This window comes from Hevea brasiliensis, chromosome 15 (assembly GCF_030052815.1).
Source record: "Hevea brasiliensis isolate MT/VB/25A 57/8 chromosome 15, ASM3005281v1, whole genome shotgun sequence".
Classification (NCBI taxonomy): domain Eukaryota; kingdom Viridiplantae; phylum Streptophyta; class Magnoliopsida; order Malpighiales; family Euphorbiaceae; genus Hevea; species Hevea brasiliensis.
The window spans coordinates 974,124-995,539 of record NC_079507.1 but is presented as its reverse complement, the minus strand read 5'-3'; positions in this window follow the sequence as shown (position 1 = coordinate 995,539).

Below are 21,416 nucleotides of genomic sequence, written 5' to 3'. Positions count from 1 at the left end.
CATTTGGGCCCAATTTCAAGAATTTAATCTGGATAGAGTCCGGCCATAAAATGGACCTTTTCAACGGGGAGTTTTTGACTCACCCGACCTGTAAACACAATATATAGTCAATTGGGGAGCTCAGCTCACCCTCCACATACTCATAATAACATAAAGTCAAACGGGAGCTCAGCTCCCTCATCCAATCTAACATACATGCATATAATAAGTTTACAGGTCCAACATGGCAAATTATATTACAAACCCAAATCAAATAAATATTTCTAACACATGTGAAAATTCTAGGAGTTAACAGAATTACACAAACATAAATAAATGACCTGCGAAGAAGAAAAGCAGGTTAACAACAATAATAATCCTCCTGTAGCCTGGAAAAATAATGAACAGGAGTGAGCGTTCGACTCAGAGAGTAAAATATCAATTTTAACCATAATCTCTATAACTATCTAAAACTAATGCACCTGTGAAGTGAAATGCAAAACCGTCATAAATTTCATACAAATCACATCAAAAAGGCAATTTGGAGCACTCACACACCCAATACTGTCAAACAATACATATATGGGAGCTGATCCCCTATACAGCCCTCTTAATCCAACTTGTGCCAGCGAAGAACTCAAGCCGAACTTTTGCTTAATAAACCAAATCGGGTCCCAGCGAAGAACTCAAGCCATGACTACCCCGAAGGACCGGGTCCCAGCGAAGATCTCAAGCCGTGTCTACCCCCCTGTCCATAGCCAACACCATACCACACGCACGCCAACTCACGCACACTGCTCCAAATTACCACAACAATATTCATGGCATTTTAACAGTTGTGAATACAACATAAAACATGCCTAGAGTTTAACTACATAGATACGTATTTATAAGTGATGCATGGGCATGCTTTAACATATAATAATATCGAAATTACAATTAAAATTAATATTTTACTCACAGACTTAACATGATCCTTTGTGGCGGTGGCGGAGGAGGAAGGCTGTCCCGGCTCACCTGATAATTTTATTATAATCATTTAATAAATTTGACTCAATACAAACTAAGAAAACGACTAAAGGTGTCCTAAGTCATGCCGAAAATCCGGCAAAGTCTCCCCTATATCTAGGACCTACCCAACCTGTAAAAGGGCTTAAAACACACTTCTATATCCACAAACCATACACCCACAACTCAATCACATCACACAGCCCCTCCTGGGCCCATCCAAACAGTCATCAATCACAATATGTAAAATTACAATTTAGTCCTTATAATTGACCCTTTTCGTAAAAACTATCCAAATAAGCTCTAAAAATTCTAAAACTTTTCCCCAAGGTCCTTAGTAATATTACTAAGCTAATGCAAAAAGAATCATAATTTTCTGAGCTATCACGAATATTTTATGGATTTTTAATCCCATTTAAATACTAGAAAATTAAGAAAAAGTGAGGTTCGGGTTTACCTATGCCGATTCCGATCTCGGAAACGCACTCGGGACATCTGACAACGGTGGGGTAGCCAAAATCTAGATCCAATTCCAAGACTTTTTCGGTAGCCGATCTGTCTGGCCGAAAATTCACAGACCTGGGCAATCGTCGAATTTTCGCGAATTGAAGGTACATACACGAAGCCCACAACACGAGGGTTAGTATATAATTTTTATGGAATTTTCTAAGCTCATTTAATGTTCAGAAAAATATTACGAAGTTTCGTGAGACCCACCAAAAAACGGTATCGAAAAATTTTGAAATTTATATTGCCGCTAAGCTCTCGATGAGTGGAACGCTCTGGTACTCTCAGTTTTCTCGTGGGGTTCACAGTTTGCGAGAAATCTAGCCCAAAATTGGCTAAAACTTCCTGGACAAAAATTGGGCAAACCACTCAATGGATTTTAGTGTTCTTGGTGTCTATGGAAAGCTCTCGAGGTGTAGATGGTGTTTGACACAAGACCCGGCCCAATCGGTGGTCGGATCGGCCGAATTTCCGCCGGGAAGCCAAAATGGCGCGCTGCGCATCGCTCCTCTTTGCGCGTCGTTTTCGACTGCCTAAAAGGCCGACCGGCGAGGGGGGAAGGCTGGGGCGGCGCACCGGCAAGGTGGGGAGGGCTGGGTGGCGGCGGCGTGGCATGGGGAGGAGGGAGGAGAGAGAAAACGGGAGAGAGAGGAAGAGGGACGGGACACGCTTAGAAGGGAAGAAGAAGAAAAGAAAAGGCCGGTCCGATTCGATCAGTCCAATTCGGTCTGGTTCGATTCGGTCGGTCCGATTCAGGATACAAAATTTAAAATTTTTACTCTGCCTTGGGACCAAAAATAAGACCCAAAAATTTCGAAAAAATTCTAGAAAACTCAGAAAAATTCGTAGAGTCCAAATATATTTTTAGTTTTATCACGTGGTCTTTAAATAAATTTTTAAAAATCATCAAAATTTTAGATTTTCGAAAAATCGAACCCGATTTCTAAAATCCGAAAAATTTCAAATAATTTCCTAAAATTTAAATAAAATAAAATATTAATATTACTCACAAAATAATAAATTTAAAAATTAGAGGTGTTACATTAAATATAATATATAAAAATTTATAAGTATTATTGTAAAAAATATATATTTTTTATATTTAATTAATTATTTATATAAACATATTCAGGTAATAAATACACAATATGTAAAACCTGAACTTAAATCAAACCTAGCACGAGTATTATTTCTCAAATCTAATTTCATTACAAATTTTATTATGTACTATCTAAATTGTCATATCAAGTTTAGTCAAATCAAATATTCGGAAACACTAAATGCATGATTAAAAAAAAAAACTAGTTATAAATAAATATATAATTGAAACCTTAATTTTTATTTAATTGTGGAGCTTTTTTGTTGTATTAGCAAGATTGCTGGAATGGATGCTCATTTTATTTTTGATTTAGAAATTCTTAAATGAGATGGGATTGCTAGAGTTTGCATCTTGTGCTATGCGGTAGACACTTAATTATTAAAATATTAATCTAATGAGATGTCACGTATTCTTATGGAATTCTTAATACTTGTTTTAATTGTATTTTAAATAATTTATTATAAAAATTCATATCAATTAAAGTATTGGTAATATAAGTTACCAGTCTTTAAAAACACATAAATTAATAATGTTGTATTTTATAAAATTTAAAATTTTCTATTTAAAATAAATTTCATCATTGAAACTTAATTTCTAATTAATCCTATGAATTAACTAAAAGTACATTAAATAATTCCAATAAAATCTTAATTCTAACCAAAAAGTGACTTCTCCATTCATTCAAATTTTTTAAATACTTATAATTACGTGTAGGTTAATTCTATTGTTATTATTTTAATTGAATTATTAATATTAAAAATAATATAATATTATAATATTTATTTACTTATAGATGTCTAGTTATATTAAAGGTTAAAACCATATGACTATAAACTAAATATACTTATATGCTTATAAATATATTTATACTTATATGCTTATAAAATTTATACTTGGTCTCAAATTGTTTATTTAATATAGATATTAAGTACAACCTCCAACATTAAATTTCTATATTAAATTAACCCTTGTATACTCATTATGTCCCATAGGCTTCTTAATAAACCTGCTGAAATCAAATTAATACGTTGCATGATAAGAGATAACATCAAATTTGTTAACTCTATCTAAAACTCAATTTTCACTCCATTTTTATATAAAAGGATAATAGCGCCAAATTCATTATCTCCATAGTATTGCTTTTGCCTGTTTTTTTCCATTAATCTATTGATTTTTTCTCTACTTTATTAATTGTTCTACCTTTATAATCTCTCTTTAGCTTTCTTTCTTTCCCCTCTCTTTCATAATTGGTATATACTAAACCTAAACCTCCCGTGATACAATCTTTCTTTCCTTCCGAATTGATATAACTTTAATTTTGCAGTGTAGGTTCTCCGATTAATTAGTACTTCAAGTCTTGATTACAAATTTCAGGTATGCTTATTTTTTTATATTTTTACTTGTAAATATTTTCTTGAGAGCTATCTTCTTTTTTTATTAGTTTATTGATCTTATACCAATATTTTCTTTATAATGAGATTCAAATTTTCATTTAAGTTGAGTACATAAACCACTTTTTTTAACCTCTTTTTTTATTTTTCTAATCTCAACTTAATATATAACTCTCCAGTAATTTTTATTGCTACAACAGTATGTTTAGTCAGTCATTTATATTCAACTCGTGCATATAGAAAAAAAATGTTATTGAATACCAATAAATTTTGGTTTTTCTTATTATATTGTTTGGCGTTTTGCTGTATATGAATTCAGCCTTAAACTATTATATTGTTTGATGTTATTATAATTTTGGTTATATAAGCATGATTAATTTAATAGCGCTGTAGGATTCTTTGTCTGCCTTTGTGGTTTTATGAGTTGTTTTATGTTTGTTCTTTTACATTGTTTCAAATCTGTTCTTTTTTTGTTTTTTTAACTATATGCTAGACTTCCCATGCATTTACAGATTGTATGAAATATTTATATTTTACTCTTTCAATCCTTCAAATTAAAATTGACATATTGATTTATTTTTTTCATGCATAACCATATCTATCTATAAACTTGCTAATAGAAAATCTTATAACTCACCCCTGTATTTATATATGTTTATGGCATTTTACATTTATATTAAATCTCTTACTGATTATTATAATTAATTTTTGAATTTATTATTGGCATCACAATGCTAAAAAGGATTTATCACACCTTACCCCTCTGTAAGGCATAACATGATCCCGTAGAATACCTAATGAACTACCGAACTTCACCTATCGATAACTCATTAAGTACCCTACAAGGGATTTTAAAACAATTTTCTTATTTTTGACAAGTGGTGAGCATTTTCTAATAGGTATTTAAAACATTTAGTTAAAATTAAAACTAGTTAATATTTTTGGTCCATTTTAGTTTTCCGCAAATTTTATAAAAATTTTGACAGAGTTCCCTCTGTATTTCGAGAAATTAGTTCTTCAAATACCTGTAAAAAGCACTTCTAAAAATTTTTCTCAACCACTACTTCAATTTCACAATCAAACTCAATCAATTTCACAATCATTTCAATAAATTTCTCAAGTTCAAAATTCAATAATCCTCAAGGTACAGTCAATCAATTTCATACATTGATATTTCTTTAAGGATAAACAATTTATATATATATCATACAAAAATTTACATTAAGAAAATCCAAACTAAAATTTATTACAAATTTTATACAGATTTTGTACAAGCTGCTCAAGACCCATTTTAACATGTCCATACATTTATGTGCATTACATACATCAAAATAAATATTTACAATCAGGGTATAAATTATACCCGATGACTTCAAGCTGATAGCTCCTCACACCTCGTGACTCGATCTGCGCTCCTCTAGTCTCTGTATCTGACACAATAGAAGTTTCTTGAGTACTAGGACTCAGTGGTGCACAACATACTAAAATAATCTTTATGCAAAATTTAAATCACATTTATTCAAAAATTTGGCTGAACATGAGAATTAAATGCAAATCATGAATTATGAGATTTGAAATGCAAACCAAGTTCATTTCAAAGTATCAAAACACATTTCATAAAATCCACAGTTAAATCATGCCATTCGAAATAAATAGAATCTCAATAGCCAGAGGCTAAAGAGAAATCACATCACAAGGCTAGCTAGCTCAAATATATGGATATCCATTCACATCCTCTTCTACTGGCACACCTCAACACTTCTCCAGAGAAGGAATCAAAATTCGAAACTAATTACCTCCACTAGTCGTGCTAGTGAGGTATTCAAATATATGGTCATGATACTGTGGTTTCAAAACTTATCTTAACAATTTGCTAAACATTTTCATTTCAATATACATAATAACTTTCAACAATTTAAATCAAAACATCATAAGAATGCCATAATTCAATATTTCACATTATTCAAAACAGTATGCAAAAGATGATTATAAAAAGAATACGTTGTGCACAAACCTCAAGTGAGTCGCCTCTTGGCCTTGACTCGGTTCCTCGGGTTTTTTTCCCGGTATTCTTTTCAACTGAAACACACAATTTTACAATGTTTCAGTACTAGAACTTAACATAAATCCAAAATAAATTTAGCTTCACATTTACCTAGTTCTAACGTGTTAAATTCGACGTTCTTGAAATTTTGTGTTTCGGGTTACTATTCACTACACTATTCAAGTCAAATTATTGACTTTCTAAGGCTTAATAGGTATGGGAACTCCAACTTCACCCACATACCACATTTTGGTCACTAAACTTGTTGGTTTTGGTCATTTTCTCAAAGCTTAGGTCTTTTAGGCAAAATTGCCAATTCTCGGTTTTGGAGTCCTAAGTTGCATTGTTTCATTGGTCCTTTTACTGTTGGAATTTGGTAAACCTTCCTTCATAGAAAATGTTCCTTATTGTCTTAAGTGTATTCTCATTTTTGAATCACCCCAATTGGAGTTTTGTAGCTCAAGTTATAGCCAAAATACAATTACTGTTCACGTACACTGTTCATGCTGCAATTTTGGTTCTGGCAGATTTTTTATCCAATTTCGTTCAATAATTTGATCAAGTTAAGTCCATAATTTGGTCTAACTTTCTTCATATGAAATGTTCTACTATGTCTTAGATTTCCATCGGTTCAAGAATCACCTAAATCGGAGTTTTCTAGAGAGAGTTATAGCCGTTCAAACATTACTGCTCAAATGGAAATCTGTAGTTTTGCAGGTTCAGTAACTCAACTTTGCTCAATAATTTGATTAGGTTAATGGCATAATTTGGGTTAGTATTCTTCATAAAAGTTTTAGATCTATATCTTATCTAATTACTGGTAAAATTTCAGGTCAATTTGACCTGCCTAACTCAAGTTATGACCAAATGAACAAACTATTCATTTGGCCAGTTTGTGCAGTGGCAGACTGCTCTTAACCAACTTTGGTCAATTGGTTCACTAGGTTTTGGTCAGTTTTTGGGCATGGTTCCTTAATGAAAATTGTGTCATTTTATGTCTATTTTTATCCCCAATTGATGGCATATCAATTGGACTTGTAAAATTTCCGTTTTGGTCCTTCAAAGTTGGCTTGGTCATGCTGCCAGTAGCATGACCATTTACCCTACGAATTTGACTTCCATTCTAACAATTCCCACACATCTCCTTTGGTCATTATTGACCATTTTTCACTTCACAATAGGTCAAACATGCCATTTACTCATTTCTTACATTTTTGGTTCACAAATCCTAAGTTCCAAAACCCTAACTCACTTAATTTGTTACATTTTACTAATTCTAACCATACAAACACAATTCCTCAACTCATTCAAGCTTTCTAACATATTTTATTCAATCAAATTCATGCAATTCTTACCCCTACAAAGGCTGGACGAATTTCAATTTAGTCCCTCACACATATTTTTTTTTTTTAAGTTTATTTCTATGCTCTTGATGCCATACATACACTAATTAAACTAAAAACTTGAAGTTTGCATTACTTACCTTGTTAGGTGTCTTTGAACTTTCACTTCCTCTCAATTTTCTTCAATTTTCTTTCTTCTTTTCTTCTTTCTTTGATGACCAATCTTCCTCTCAAGTGATTAAATCAAGTTTTTGTGAAGCAAGTATGGGAGGATTTGGGGTTTAATGGTGGTTTCAAAGCTTGAAGCAAGCTTTAATGGAGGTTTACAATGGTGAGGGAGAGAGAAACGTAAATGGGAGGAAGATGAGGCTTTTTACTTTTTCTTTTCTTTTCTTTTCTTTTGTTTTTATGCTTATGGAAGAGTCAAAAATCCATTTAATTAATTTATTAATTATATGAATTATGGCATCATGCATGATATCATGCATGATGTCATCTTCCTACACCTTTTTAACTTTTTCATTTTCTCTTTTTTTTTATTAGTTCTTTAATTTAATTCTTGATCCCAAAATTTTCTTTTCTCTGATTTTATTTGACAGTTAGGTCAGGAGTCAGCTCTCGGGGTCAATTGATCAAATTGCCCCTCGCCTGTTCATCCCGGTTTGCAAATAATTCCATATTTCTTCCGGCTCCCTGACCTAATTATTTGACTGACTTAACAGTTCTTTTTCATGATTTTCTCTTTTCCACTGTGTTCATGAGGGTCCTAAGGACCGCAGCGTCACTTTTTACGGTTCAAAATTTGAGTTTAAAATGACTTGTGATGCGTTCGAGGAGGTCACCCATTTGTGACTCTCGCTGCTTAACTTCTTATGTTCTGTTTTTCTTGTTTATACTTAACTAATTGGCAATTACTAATTATTTGTGTTTATGGCTTCTTAAGTTGTCTTAAGTATGGTTCTAATCCCTTTAATTGTCCAGACCGACACCGGTCACCGGAACAGTGAAATATACCAGGCTATACAAATAGGGGTGTTACAGGATTCGAAAACAAAATGCAAAGACAACTCATGTGCAACCTCAAAAGAGGAAGTCAAGTATAACAAATTCCTGGAATACTCAACAATGTCCAAATGGGCTTATAAATGAGGATGAGACTATTCAAGAGAATTCAAAGTTTCATAATAATTCGCAATCACCATTTTCTAATAATGGTCAAGAAGATCCAGAATTGAATGACAGTTCTGATATTGAGGGTGAGTTTTACTAAACATTTTAGAATATTTATTTATTTTCTTTTTAACACTCATTTTTTACGGTTAAATTGCATTTTGATTTTTCATTTCATTGTTTTACAGGTAGTTCTTTTGAACCACGAAAAGTTCGAGGTCCTACTTTACTTACAGATATATGGAATCTGGGAAAAGGAGAGGACTTGCCAGAAAAGTTCAATGAAAAAAATCAATGTATTGATGATGGTGAGCTTGAGTATTTCTGTGGCACAATAGCAAGAATTCAGATTTGACACCACTTGAATATGCAGACTGGAGAAAAGTTCCTAAAGATAAAAAAGAAATGATATGGAAAGTTGTTCAGGTATGATTTATTTTTAAAAGATTGTTTAAATTTAGAAAAGTTTTTATATTCATGTAAATTTAATTTAATTTACATTAGGCTTTTACTAATTTAATTTTTTTTTTTTTTAATTTTAGACCAAATTTAAGTTAGGGCCATCTAGAGAAAAAAGGGTAATCCAACAAGTTGGCAAGTGCTTAAGGACTTATAAGCACACACTGTATGAGGAAAATTTTCATAAATACAAATCACTTGCTGAGTTGAAGGACAATCCGCCTCTTAGAACTGACCCAAAACAATAGGAAAAACTTGTTGGTCAATGGTATTCAGAAGAGTGGCAAGTAATATCATTCATCTATTTAATGAGCCTTTTTAATTAATCGTTGTCAAACTGGGAGTATGTTTAGATAAGAGCACCTCATTTTGCATTGAATTAGTGGGTTGTTTATAATTTATTTTTTAACATTAAAAATCTTTTTGGGTAAATTTATCATTTCAATTGATTAAAAAATAAATGGACTTTTTAAAGAATTATATTTAAGAAATTTTTCTGTTTAATTTATATAACGATACCATTTTTAGTTGATTATGCTACATGTCTTGCCATTTAAAATGATTAACTTCGAGCAAGTTTTCATTTTAATTTATTATGTGTATGCCTCATTTTTTTTTTCTGACATGATTTTATTTAATAATTTATATTACAATTATTTTATTTTTTTTTTGTTTAAAGAAAAAATCTGAAAATGGAAAGAAAAGTCGAGCACAAATGAAGTTGCCACATACTTCTGGTACTATATCTCTAGCTCGACGAGCTGAGATGGAGGTATATACATCTATTGTTTGAAATTTAAGAGTTTTCTAGCTATTGAAATAATTTAAATTTTTTAAAAAATATGTGCATAGGTTACTAATTGTAAATTATATTCTAACACAGCGCAAAATGAATAGAAAACTACCTTCAAGAACACAACTTTTCATAAAGTATCACAAGCTAAGGATGGAACACCAGTATCATCGGAGGCAGCGACAATCATTGTAACTTTTCCTCCTATCTTGTTACATGAATATATATATATATATATATATGTATATTGTTTAAATTAATAAGTATATAATGTTGATGTCCATTTTTGCTATTATACGTTAACTTTAATTATACAACAAAAGATTAATGAGATTCAAGCTAAAAATGAAGCAAATAATGTAGAATTTGAAGACAATGCTCCTATTGAAGGAGATATTTTATCACAAGTGCTTGGACCAGAAAAAAATAGACGAGTTCGTGGAATGGGTTTTGGAGTATCACCAAGAATGTTAAAAAAGGACAACATCAATGTGATACAACAACTGCAAGAAGTCAATAATGAGAACATGCAACTAAAAGAAAAATTTCCTATATTACATGAGGAGGATAATCAACTTAAAGAACAGTATGTTAGCTTAAAGAATGAAGTTTCAAAATTAAAAGAGATAATTGCTCAACTTACTCAAGTTCCTAATACCCAACAAAGCATGCAAGTATTGTAGTTATTTTTATTATGCAATTTTTTTTTTAAATTCAGTTAATTGAATATAAAAAATAATTGATATATATATATATATATATAAACCTTATCATTTCGCAATCGGACCTGTTGACCCGGACTCCAGCTAACATACCCCATTTGAATAATTCTCTGGCGTCTAGATACCGAGTTCCAGACATCTGAGTGGTTTTGAAGCGGGGAATGCTGAAATCTAGGCTGTGTTCACAATCTGGATAGCACAGAGGGTACCGGTTAGGATGTTCCTGAGTGCAATGAAAACGGGGTTTCGAATGGTACTCCCATTCCCATGACCAGCCATTGTGACCTTGCTGATTGCCTTTTGTAAAATTGAGACATTTTTGTAGAATATCCAGTTGTTCTTTGGTTCTGGACTGGATGTTGATTTGTAGAATCCTCTCGCGGATTTCTTGAGGAAGACCATCGAGAACTTGTTGCCTGAATTTCTTCGAAAGGCAACGGGTTTGCTCTGATACCAAGGACGCCGGGATCGAAAGGGGGATGAGCTAACAGGGAAGAAGCAATAATCTAAATCTTGAGCAATATATAAATAACTAAAGAAATAAACAAAATGCACAAAGAAAGGAAATCTTCAGAAATGAAAATTAAATTTGTAAATTAAAGAAATATATATATTCTATAGGCGGCAGAGCCAGTCCGTTAAGAATATATATACTTAACAAAAATAAAAATTAAACTTTGAAATTTAAATATGAATATACATGTATATATTCAATAGGCGGCAGAGCCAGTCCGTTATGAACATATATACGTATATTTATGCAGATCAGGCGGTTGAACCGACCATATGCATGCTAAAGAAATAAATTTGAAATTTTGAAAAAGAAATTGAAGAAAACTTACTTCAAAATCTTATAAACTTTGTAAGATTTGTACAAAGGTTTTGGAGATGTAATTCCGGGTAGGACTTACAAAGGTTGCTCAGCACATGAGCTTCCTAAGATCTACTACAAGGAAGTTACAGGGTTTGTAGGTTTGTAGGTGAGGTAGAGGTAGGGCAGGATGGGAAGTGAATCAACCTTCTTGCTCCTTCTGAACCTCGGGTTGAGACTCCTTCAGGACCTTCTTCGGATTCTCTCGGCTTAAAGAAGCTTGAAGAGGGAGAAGCTTGGGTAAGCTTTTGTTCCTTTGAAGTGGCCTCCCCTTTGCCTTGGGTGAGTGCCTCCTTATATAGAAATGTCCAGGGGCAATTTTGTAATTTTGAAAAGTTTGAACAGTGTCTGCCACTTGATGCCTTCACGTGTGAATAGTGCTTCTTATCTCCTTCACATGCGAACAGTAAAAAGTGAACAGTACAAGATATGACAGGTGAACAGTGTCCTGTCTGGTTTTGAAATAAAGGAAAAGAGAATAAAGTAAAAATGATTACAAAAATAAGAGAAAGGTAAAACTGCAAAATTACAAAGAGTAAAAATAAAAGTAGAATGGAAAATAAAGAGAATAAAAAGCAATATGGATAATTTTGCCGCCATAAATTTCTTTTGCCGGTCGTAAATTTTTTCTTTTTCTTTTCTTTTTCTTTTTCTTTTTCTTGTTCTTTTCTTTTTCTTTTTCTTTTTTTTTTTTTATGGAGTGGAGCTGGGACCACTCTTTTATCTTTCCATCATGTTTTGCAAGTTGTGCCATGTCTCCTCGTCGTCACTTGTTCCGTCATCTGACGAGACAGAAGATAAGTCGTAGTGACTTTCATACTGAACCATGTAATTTTCATACCGTGTTTCAATATGAAAGGGTTTTAGAGCTGGCAAATGTTTATAATGAACAAATATCCGAGAATATGTACCGGTATGGACTAGTGAATATTCTGGATATCGGTGTTTTCGCTAGTTATCGACAACTGTCTTTGCTCGCCATTTGTTGAGTTGGACGAAATAGTCTTCATGATTGCATGGCCAATCCGGAAGATGATAGAGAGGAGGCTGTTTTGTATCCAGGTAGAAGTAATGGATCGCTTGTTGTAGCTCTCCATTTGCTAATACTTCTGGAGGTGTTGAAATAATTTGTATGTTGACTGGTTTTAGGAAGAATAATAGTCTTCTTACTTCTTGAAGGACTCTATTTCCCAAAAACCTTGTCATTTCACAATCAGATTTTGTAACTCGGACTCCAGCTAACATACCCCATTTGAATAGTTCTCGGGCGTCTAGATATCGGGTACCAGACATCTGAGTGGTTTTGAAGCGGGGAATGCTGAAATCTAAGCTGTGTTCACAGTCTGGATAGCACAGAGGATATCTGTTAGGATGTTCCTGAGTGCAATGAAAACGGGGTTTTGAGTAGTACTCCCATTCCCATGACCATCCATTGTGACCTTGCTGATTGCTTTTTGTAAAATTGAGACCTTTTTGGAAAACATCCAGCTGTTCTTTGATTCTGGACTGGATGATATTTTGTAGGATCTGCTCGCGGATCTCTTGAGGAAGACCGTTGAGAACTTGTTGCCTGAATTTCTTCGAAAGACAACGGGTTTGGAAATGTTCTAAGGACCTATTGGCACCAAGTGAAGCAAAGAGGACTTCACTGTGGTGATAATTTTTCACATTGACCAGTGGGGCCAATGGTAATTTTACACTAGAATCCAGTGGGGATCCTAGGCCTTCAGTCCTTCGCCTTTGAATTTTTACACTAGAATCCAGTGGGGATCCTAGGCCTTCAAATTCCTGTTTTTGTAATTCAAGGTGATGATTTTGGTTAGAAGTGGATGGATCTGATGGACTAATTCTGGATGTAATGGATTTGTATAAAATCTGGTTTTGTAAAAACTCAATGAATGATTGAGCTACCATGATATGATCCTCATGATATTTAATTCTGCTAAGGAGGTCAGCCACATGATTATTAGCTTCTTCAAACTCAATACAAAGTGCATTGAGAGCTGTTACTCCCAACCTTTTGTTTTGTATTAAAGTCCAAAGATTGTCTAATAAACATTGGTGCCTTTCTGTGGGAACATATGCAGTTCTGGCTACATTAATTCTGAATTTTTGAGCAGGAGTTTTGGAAAGGACTATTGGTCCAAAGTGGACTAAATCTCCATTGTTGGATGACTCTGTCATCTGCAAAAACTCATAAGGGTTAGTTTGTAATAAGCAGTAATCAAAAAATTGATTTTTGAAAACAAGCTTGTTTAAAAAGAAAATTTTTGTTTTTTGTAAATGCTGTCTTGTTTCCTGTTCCAAAACATTTATTTGATTATCAAAAATGGAATGAGCCTTTATGATATTCAAATTCTTTGTTTTGGTTTTTCAACAAAAGGAAAAACAAGATTTTGATTTTTTGTTTTAAAAGAAATACTATCATAGTTGACTTTGTAGGGGGTAATCAGATTGATAAAAGGCGTCCCTAAAATGACACTATGACTGATATCTTTTATTAAAACAAATGAGATTTGTAGAAGAAGATTTGAATTAGCTATTGAAGCCTCTGTTTTGTAATTAATTTTGATTTTGGAATTGTTTGCAGCTGAAAGGTTTTCAGTAGTTTTTTCTTGGAATTTTTCTGGAACAATGCCTTCTCTAATACAATTTATATCTGCACCTGTATCAAATAAGGCAATTGTATTGATCCTGAAATCTTTTGAAAAAACTATCGAAATTCTAATCAAATATTTTCTGAAAGAAATCTCATTAAGAATGAAGAGAAAATCCTTTGTAGGTTTTTCAAGACTTTGAATTTCTAAAGAATTTTCTTCATCTTCTTCTTCGATTTCTTCATTGATTTGTTTTGAAAGTAATTTTTGAATTGTTTCTGAGTCCTGTGCCTGTTTTTCTCTAAGCTCTTTAAGATCAATCTTAACAGCTTTTATTTCTTCCTGGAGGCTTTGGACTGAAACAGTTGGTTGTTTTGAAGTCTTCTTCCTACCCAATATGGCCGTAAGGTCATATGTGTTTTTTGCAATAGAGGGTAGAATAGAAGGTTTTTGTATTGGTTGTTCTTCAAAGGTTTTTAAAAGTTTTCCTAAAAATTCCTTTTGTAGTTGAGAATCTTCAACTTGTATAAGGATTTCTAAGAGTAACTTCTGGTCTTTTGAAAGAACATTGATTTTCAATTTTGGTTTTGTAAACAGTTCATTTTCTGTTTCAGAATCTGAACTTATGATTAATTCATCAATTTGTAATCCTTCTTCATTTTCTGTGGGTTCAGAATTACTGGACTCACCTTCGGTTTCAATTAAAAGAGCAGTTATTTTATTAATAACTTCTTCTTCCAATTGCAACTCATGAAGTTTTTTGTTTAACTTGCAAAAATTTGCAGTATGGCCTTTGTTGCCACATTTGTCGCAAGTAAAATTTAACTTTGTTTTGGGCTGAGGACTAGGTTTACTAGTCTTTTTTGAAGGTTTTTTGTAATAGGAATCTTTTTCTGGTTTTGAAGAGTTTTTGTATTTTTGGGATGATTGTTTGTAAGGTTTTCTGCTACAACTTCCTCCACAATCTGGAGTAGGGTTTTTGGTTCCTATTTCAAATTGTTTGCAGAAAGATCCTAACTCTTGGCGAGTTTTTCTCATTTCCCATTTCAAATGTTTTTGTAATTTCAAATCATGACAAATCTTTAAACCTTCTTTTTGAGTGAGACTGACTAGTTCACCATAGGTTAATTTATCATACGGGATTTGATTTCCAAATGCTTCCTTAATTTTATTCCTAACCTTTTCTCCTAAAAGGATCAGAAGTCCAGCAAGGAATTTTTCTTTCCAAAAGGGTTTATTAGAATCTTCTCTAAGCATTACCCTAGTAAGAAAAGTGTTTTTGTAATGCTGAAAATCACTCAGTTTTTTGCATCTAAGATTTGAAAGGAGTTCAGCATTTTTATCCTTAAGATGAGATGGGTCACCTACGAAATGTAAGGAGATTGTTACTATCAAGGTGGCTACTGCATCTGGGTTTGGTTGGCCTAACTCATCAAGAATTGGCACGCCATCTTCTTGAGTTTGTATGGATTCTAGAATCTCATATTTTTGTAGGTTCGTGAGATGATAATCCCACCATCCTTTGAGCTGCCCTGAAAATCCTGCAATGAGGAGTTCAGCAATTGCTCTGTCTGGGGTTCCAGTTTGGGTTTTGTAAGCATTTGCTGCCATGGTCATTTGCTGGAGCAAATTCAAGATATTGTATTCAGACATACCATCTATGTTCCATTCATAGACAGTAGAGGCATTGAATTTAGACTGGGTCAGAATTTTATATCTATTTTCTATGCCTAAGTCTGGAGCTGTTATTGGGAGAGGTGTTGCTACCCGCGGCCAATAAAGTCTATTGATTTGTAAAGGTTTTGAAGACTGAATTTGTTCAGTTTGGATGGGCTGGTTTTCTTGGCTTTGGACATCTGAATCTGAATTTTCCTCAATTATATTAACACTCCTTTGGGAGGTTTGAGGTGTTTCAGGTGCAACTGGAGTAGAAGTTGAAGCTTCTAGCCTAGTCTTCATATCTCTCAAAGCTTGGATGAATTCAGAATTGTTGTTGTTTTGTAAATCTTTTTTACTGTTTTTGGAAACTTGGAATGGTTTGAAAATTGGGTTTTTTAATTTTGTATCCGGCTTAGTTTCAATTTGGGAAATCAGCTTTGTTGGTTTTGTTCCATTTTTTGTAATTGCTTACCTATGGTATGCAAATGGGCATTTGTAAAGTTATTCTGTAGAACAATATTTTTTATATTCACAGAATCACTTTCATTTGGAATTTTGTAAGGGGCTGCTTCTACTGTTTGTTCCAAGTGGGGAATTTTTACTATCCTAAGAGGAGGATGTTCAGATTGTATTTTTCTACCATCTAAAATTTCCCATTCAGGAACTTTGTTTCTAACGATAAGGATTAGCATGCTTTTTCTTACGCTTGGTTATGCATGTTTTCTTACCGCTTTCTTTAGAAGATCTTTTAGAGCCGCAATGAACTCTGATCGGTTATCTTCTAACTCCTGTTGTTTAGGTTTTGTAATTTGAGAAGGTTTTGAAATTGGATCTGATTTTTTGAAAGTTTTTGGAGTTTTGGAAAACGGATATGAAATGTTATGCTGTTTAGCATACATCTCAAACCAATCAAAGAAAAGAATATGAACTCTATGTTGGTGTACAAAGTCATAATATTTCTTTTGAATTTCTTCCCTTTGATTATTGAAATTTTTGAAAAACCATATTTGCTTTTTATGATTTTTAGGAGAATAAAAATCATCACGCAAATACTGTCTGTCTACTTTGAATTCTTTTTCAAGCACATTAAGTTCATGGTTTACATTTTCTGTAATGGCTGAAAAGGTAGGAGAAGTAGGTTCTGATTCTGTTTGGGTTTCATCCTGAACATACTCGTTTTGTAAATTTGTATAAACTGGATGTGGAACATTTGTAGAGTAATTTACGTTTTGTAAAGTGGATCTAGGTATTTCTGAAGTAGAAAACCTAGAGGAGCTAGGTAAATCTGAGGTAGAATACCTAGGCTGTATATTTTGTATTTCAACTGGTTTTGTAACAGGAAAACTAACGACAGAAGGTATACGAGACACTCTTCCTATGTCTACAGTACTGGACGTCGAGGAATCATCTGAAAACCTAAGGCTTCTGTTAAAGCTAAGGCTGACTCTTCCATCGTCATACTGGGCTATTTGCCTAAGTTGAACGTTTGGCTCAACTATTTTTGAAGATTCTGGTTCTACTGCACCTTCTAAAATCCATTCTTCTAGCAGGGTTATGTCCTTCCATTGGATAGATCTAGGGATTACAGTGTTGGATTTTGTAAGATCAGTTTATAAAAGCAAAGTTTCTCCTCTTTTACTTTGAAACTTATGTTTTGTGGCAAAAGCAGAAACCATAGCTTTGTAATGGATTTTGTAAATCAGTGCAAGAGGAATAGATCCTTCAAGCATTTTGTAATTGTGAGTTTTGATTTGTAAAACAAGGGATTTTGTAATATTACTGTCGTTTAAGGAAACAGTAAAATTTGGATAGCAATCAAAAGATATTGGTCCACTGCACAAACTAGACTCGACTGAACTAAGCAAGGAGTCCTGGAAGTTTATGAACCTAGTATCTCTAAGAACTGCTAGGATTGAGGTGTTCAACCCTTCTTTTGTAAGCGGTTTAATTCCAACTTGGACTAAACCTATATGGATGTATTTGTATTGTTTTTCACGGTGTTTTTGTAAGGATTTTTGAGACAGAAGAGAAATCGTCTCAAAGGGTTTTGTAATCTGAAGATCTCTCTCTTCAGTTTTGATTGTGAAATCAGTTTTGAAAAAATTGAGTTTTGTAGTCTGATAGATCTGATCCTTTTGTACTTTTGGAATTTCCCAATTATCTATACATTTTTCAAAATTTTCGATTATTATTTCTTCACTATTAACTATCTTTCTCGACTCGGAGGACGAGGTAGAAGAGTTTGAAGAAGCAACTGTCCTACAGAAAATTGGATTCTTACTTAAAGAATTTTTCTTGGTTGATCTTTTGAGTTAAGTGAGGTAATCGCACCAGGAATCACTGCCCTAAACACGCCCTCTCGGCTAAAAACGGGACTTACAACCCAGGCCTGTTTACACCTCTAAAGAAGCTGTCTTATCACCTTAAGATCATCTTACCAACCTCAAAAATGTTTAAATGTGAATCCGAACCTTAAATAGAACCTTTTCCCCCCAGGCTCTGATACCAAGAAGTGCCCAGGGGCAGTTTTGTAATTTTATAGGTTTTGAATAGTGTCTGCCACTTGATGCCTTCACGTGTGAACAGTGCTTCTTGTCTCCTTCACATGCTAATAGTAAAAAGTGAACAGTACAAGATATGATAGGTGAACAGTGTCCTATCTGGTTTTGAAATAAAGGAAGAGAAAAAAGAGAATATTACAAAAGTAAAAATGATTACAAAAATTAAAATAAAGGAAAATGAAGAGATAATTTTGTCACCATAAAATTCTTTTGCCGGTCTTTAATTTTTTCTTTTTCTTTTTCTTTTTTTTTTATAACAAATTTTGTATTTGTGAAGAGGTACCACAACCTTCTTCATCATCATCTCCCAAATCTATGATGGGTTCTGAATCAGAATTGGCTGCAGAAAAATTGGTTCTGTTTTGCAATAATTGTTCTATCTCCCAAATCTATGATGGGTTCTGAATCAGAATTGGCTGCAGAAAAATTGGTTCTGTTTTGTAATAATTGTTCCATTATTGTAAAATATATATATATATATATATATATATATATATATATATATATATATAGATTATAACTAATTTATTTAATTTCATTCGTTTTTCATTTCTTTTCATATGTTAGTATAGAAATTATGTTCATTATTTATTTCATAGGTTCCATCCACTGCTTCACCTTATTCTAGTAATGCTAACTTACGTCGCATCACAAGATCTAAAAGGTAATATTATATTTATTTTAACAAAAAATATGTACTTATTATTAATTATTTATAAAATAATATTTATATAATTTTTAAGTAAATAATTGATATTTTTGTTGATATTTTTATGCAGGGCATAAATATTGGCGGATGCATTTCAAGTGAAGTTGGCCTCTTTTTATGATGTTTAGGGCTAGGATTTTAATTCTAAATTAGATAATTTTAATAAATGTTCAAGCTACATGCTTTGATGATATTATTTTATTATTTCTTTGGATATTTAGAAGGCTATTTATTTTTGGATATTTGAATTCATTAATAATATTTTTTTATGATCTTATATTTGAAAAATATATAAATATATTATTGTTAATCATAATATAAAAAGTGAAATTTATAATAAATTATTAAAAATAATATTAATAGTGATTTTTGCTAAATGTCATGATATATCAAATTTTTTTCCTCTATTTGCAATGCATTGCAACCATAAGTTTAAAACTATCAGAATATATATTTTCTAGAGATGTTATAGTTGTTGCAATAAAACCTTTTAACAATATTTAATATATATGCCTTTAATGTATTTTAGATGACATTTATTAATATGTCAAAAATTTTTGTAGTGATGATTTTTAAATAGTATGATAAGTTCTTGTTGCCACATTTAGGATACATCATTTTAGCAAATATTTAATGATATTTATAAAATATTGTGCTAGTACCTCATAATAATGTATAATTAGTGCCATCAAAACAATTTTTAAATAATATTATATAAATGTAGCAATAACGTATTTTTAAAATGGAAAATAACTATGTTATTGTGACATTTTAGAGAATTTAATTAATATATGTCAAGCGTTATAACAAAACCTCCAACAATAATTATTTAAATTCTTAAGTATCATTTAATAAATATTATAATATTACTATAAAACAATAATATATATATGTCACAATAATATTGTTGTTAACAATTTATTAGAAGCTTATTGTGACATTTTTTAAACATGAGTTTAAACGATTTAGAATGACGATTGAAAAATATTACAATAAATTGATAAAAAAATGTTACTGTTTATTTATACAAACATTTGTAGTAAACATGGAATTAACACATAGCTACACTCACTTAAGGGACATTTGAGCAACATAAGCAATAAATGTCGGTATAGGGCTATTGTAACATTTTTTTGGCTTGCAATGACATTTGTTGAATGTCATTAAAGACTATTTTTGTTGTAGTGTAAACATTACATAACTTACTATAAACTAAAGCCAAGCACAACAACTAACTTTTAATAATTACATATCCACTACCAAGTCCTCAAGTCATACAAATTAGATTTTTGCTAGTACCATTGTAGTTGCTTTCTGTTGATGTCTTTAGTCCTGCTACAGTGTACCTAGAGTTAAAAGAAAGGGATAAGATTGGAAAAGCTTAGTGAGAAAAAAAAATTAACAGTTTATATACCACGTATGTTTTTAATTCATACATATGAGATGTAGAAAGCATATGAGTTATCAAAATACAAATAATTCACATATTGTCACCAGTGACTTCTCAAAACCAAATGCTTGGCTCATAGAGATGCTTCTCATGACTTAACTCATAAAGAAGCTCCTCAGGACTTTCTCTCTAAATAGTAGTGTGTCAAGGACATAACTAGGCCTCATTTGGACTTCACTGTCTCATACCATGCATGAGCATAACATATCAGTATACATAGGGAGGGAAGTTGGTGGATCATCCAATATCAATCGAGTATCAACAATAAATTATGCATTAATGCAGCATCTTCATGTTCTAGATACATACACCCTAAAATAACATGAAATGGTGTATGAGAATGATCATAATGTGCAATTATAGATAATTAAAGTCATTATTATTCAATAAAGTTAATATTACTCATCTCTTGTAGCCTATCACACACCAACATGTACCATAGCTTTTCCTCTTATTTACGGTTCTCTAGTTCTCTCAAGTCTGATCTTAGAAAAAAGGGATCCTAATGAGTTATCACATCACCACTTCTTCAACATTTTCGAAATAGAATTATTTCTTCAATTCCACCTTGAATGCCTCATAAGTGCAAATTTCCACCAACCCTCTTTCCATCTTCACATGGTGACATCTCCATCACAAAGCATCATCGTGTTCAATATAAAGGGTGTTTGTTTTCATCTTGGCAACATCTTCCACCAAATTTAAGGCATCCAAGTATTGCTCCATGAGCCAAATAAAAATATCAAGCTATTTAGATCACTTTACCTCCAAATTAGGGGGTTCCAGAACCTTAATCTTTGGGGCAGCTTTGCACAAGGTTATGTCTCCCTTTGCCTCACGCAACTCTTCCCCTAGGGACTATATCTCTACAACAATGGTGCTTTGAAACTCCTCTATGGACTTGTTTACCATGTCAATGAAAGAATTTAGAGCACCTTATAATGGATCCTTGAGTTCCTACTTTATGTCCTATTTCAGCATCTCTTACTCATCCTCCCTTAAGTCAAGAGTTTCAAGGACATCCCTTATGGCCAACTTCAACTTGGCCAGCCTT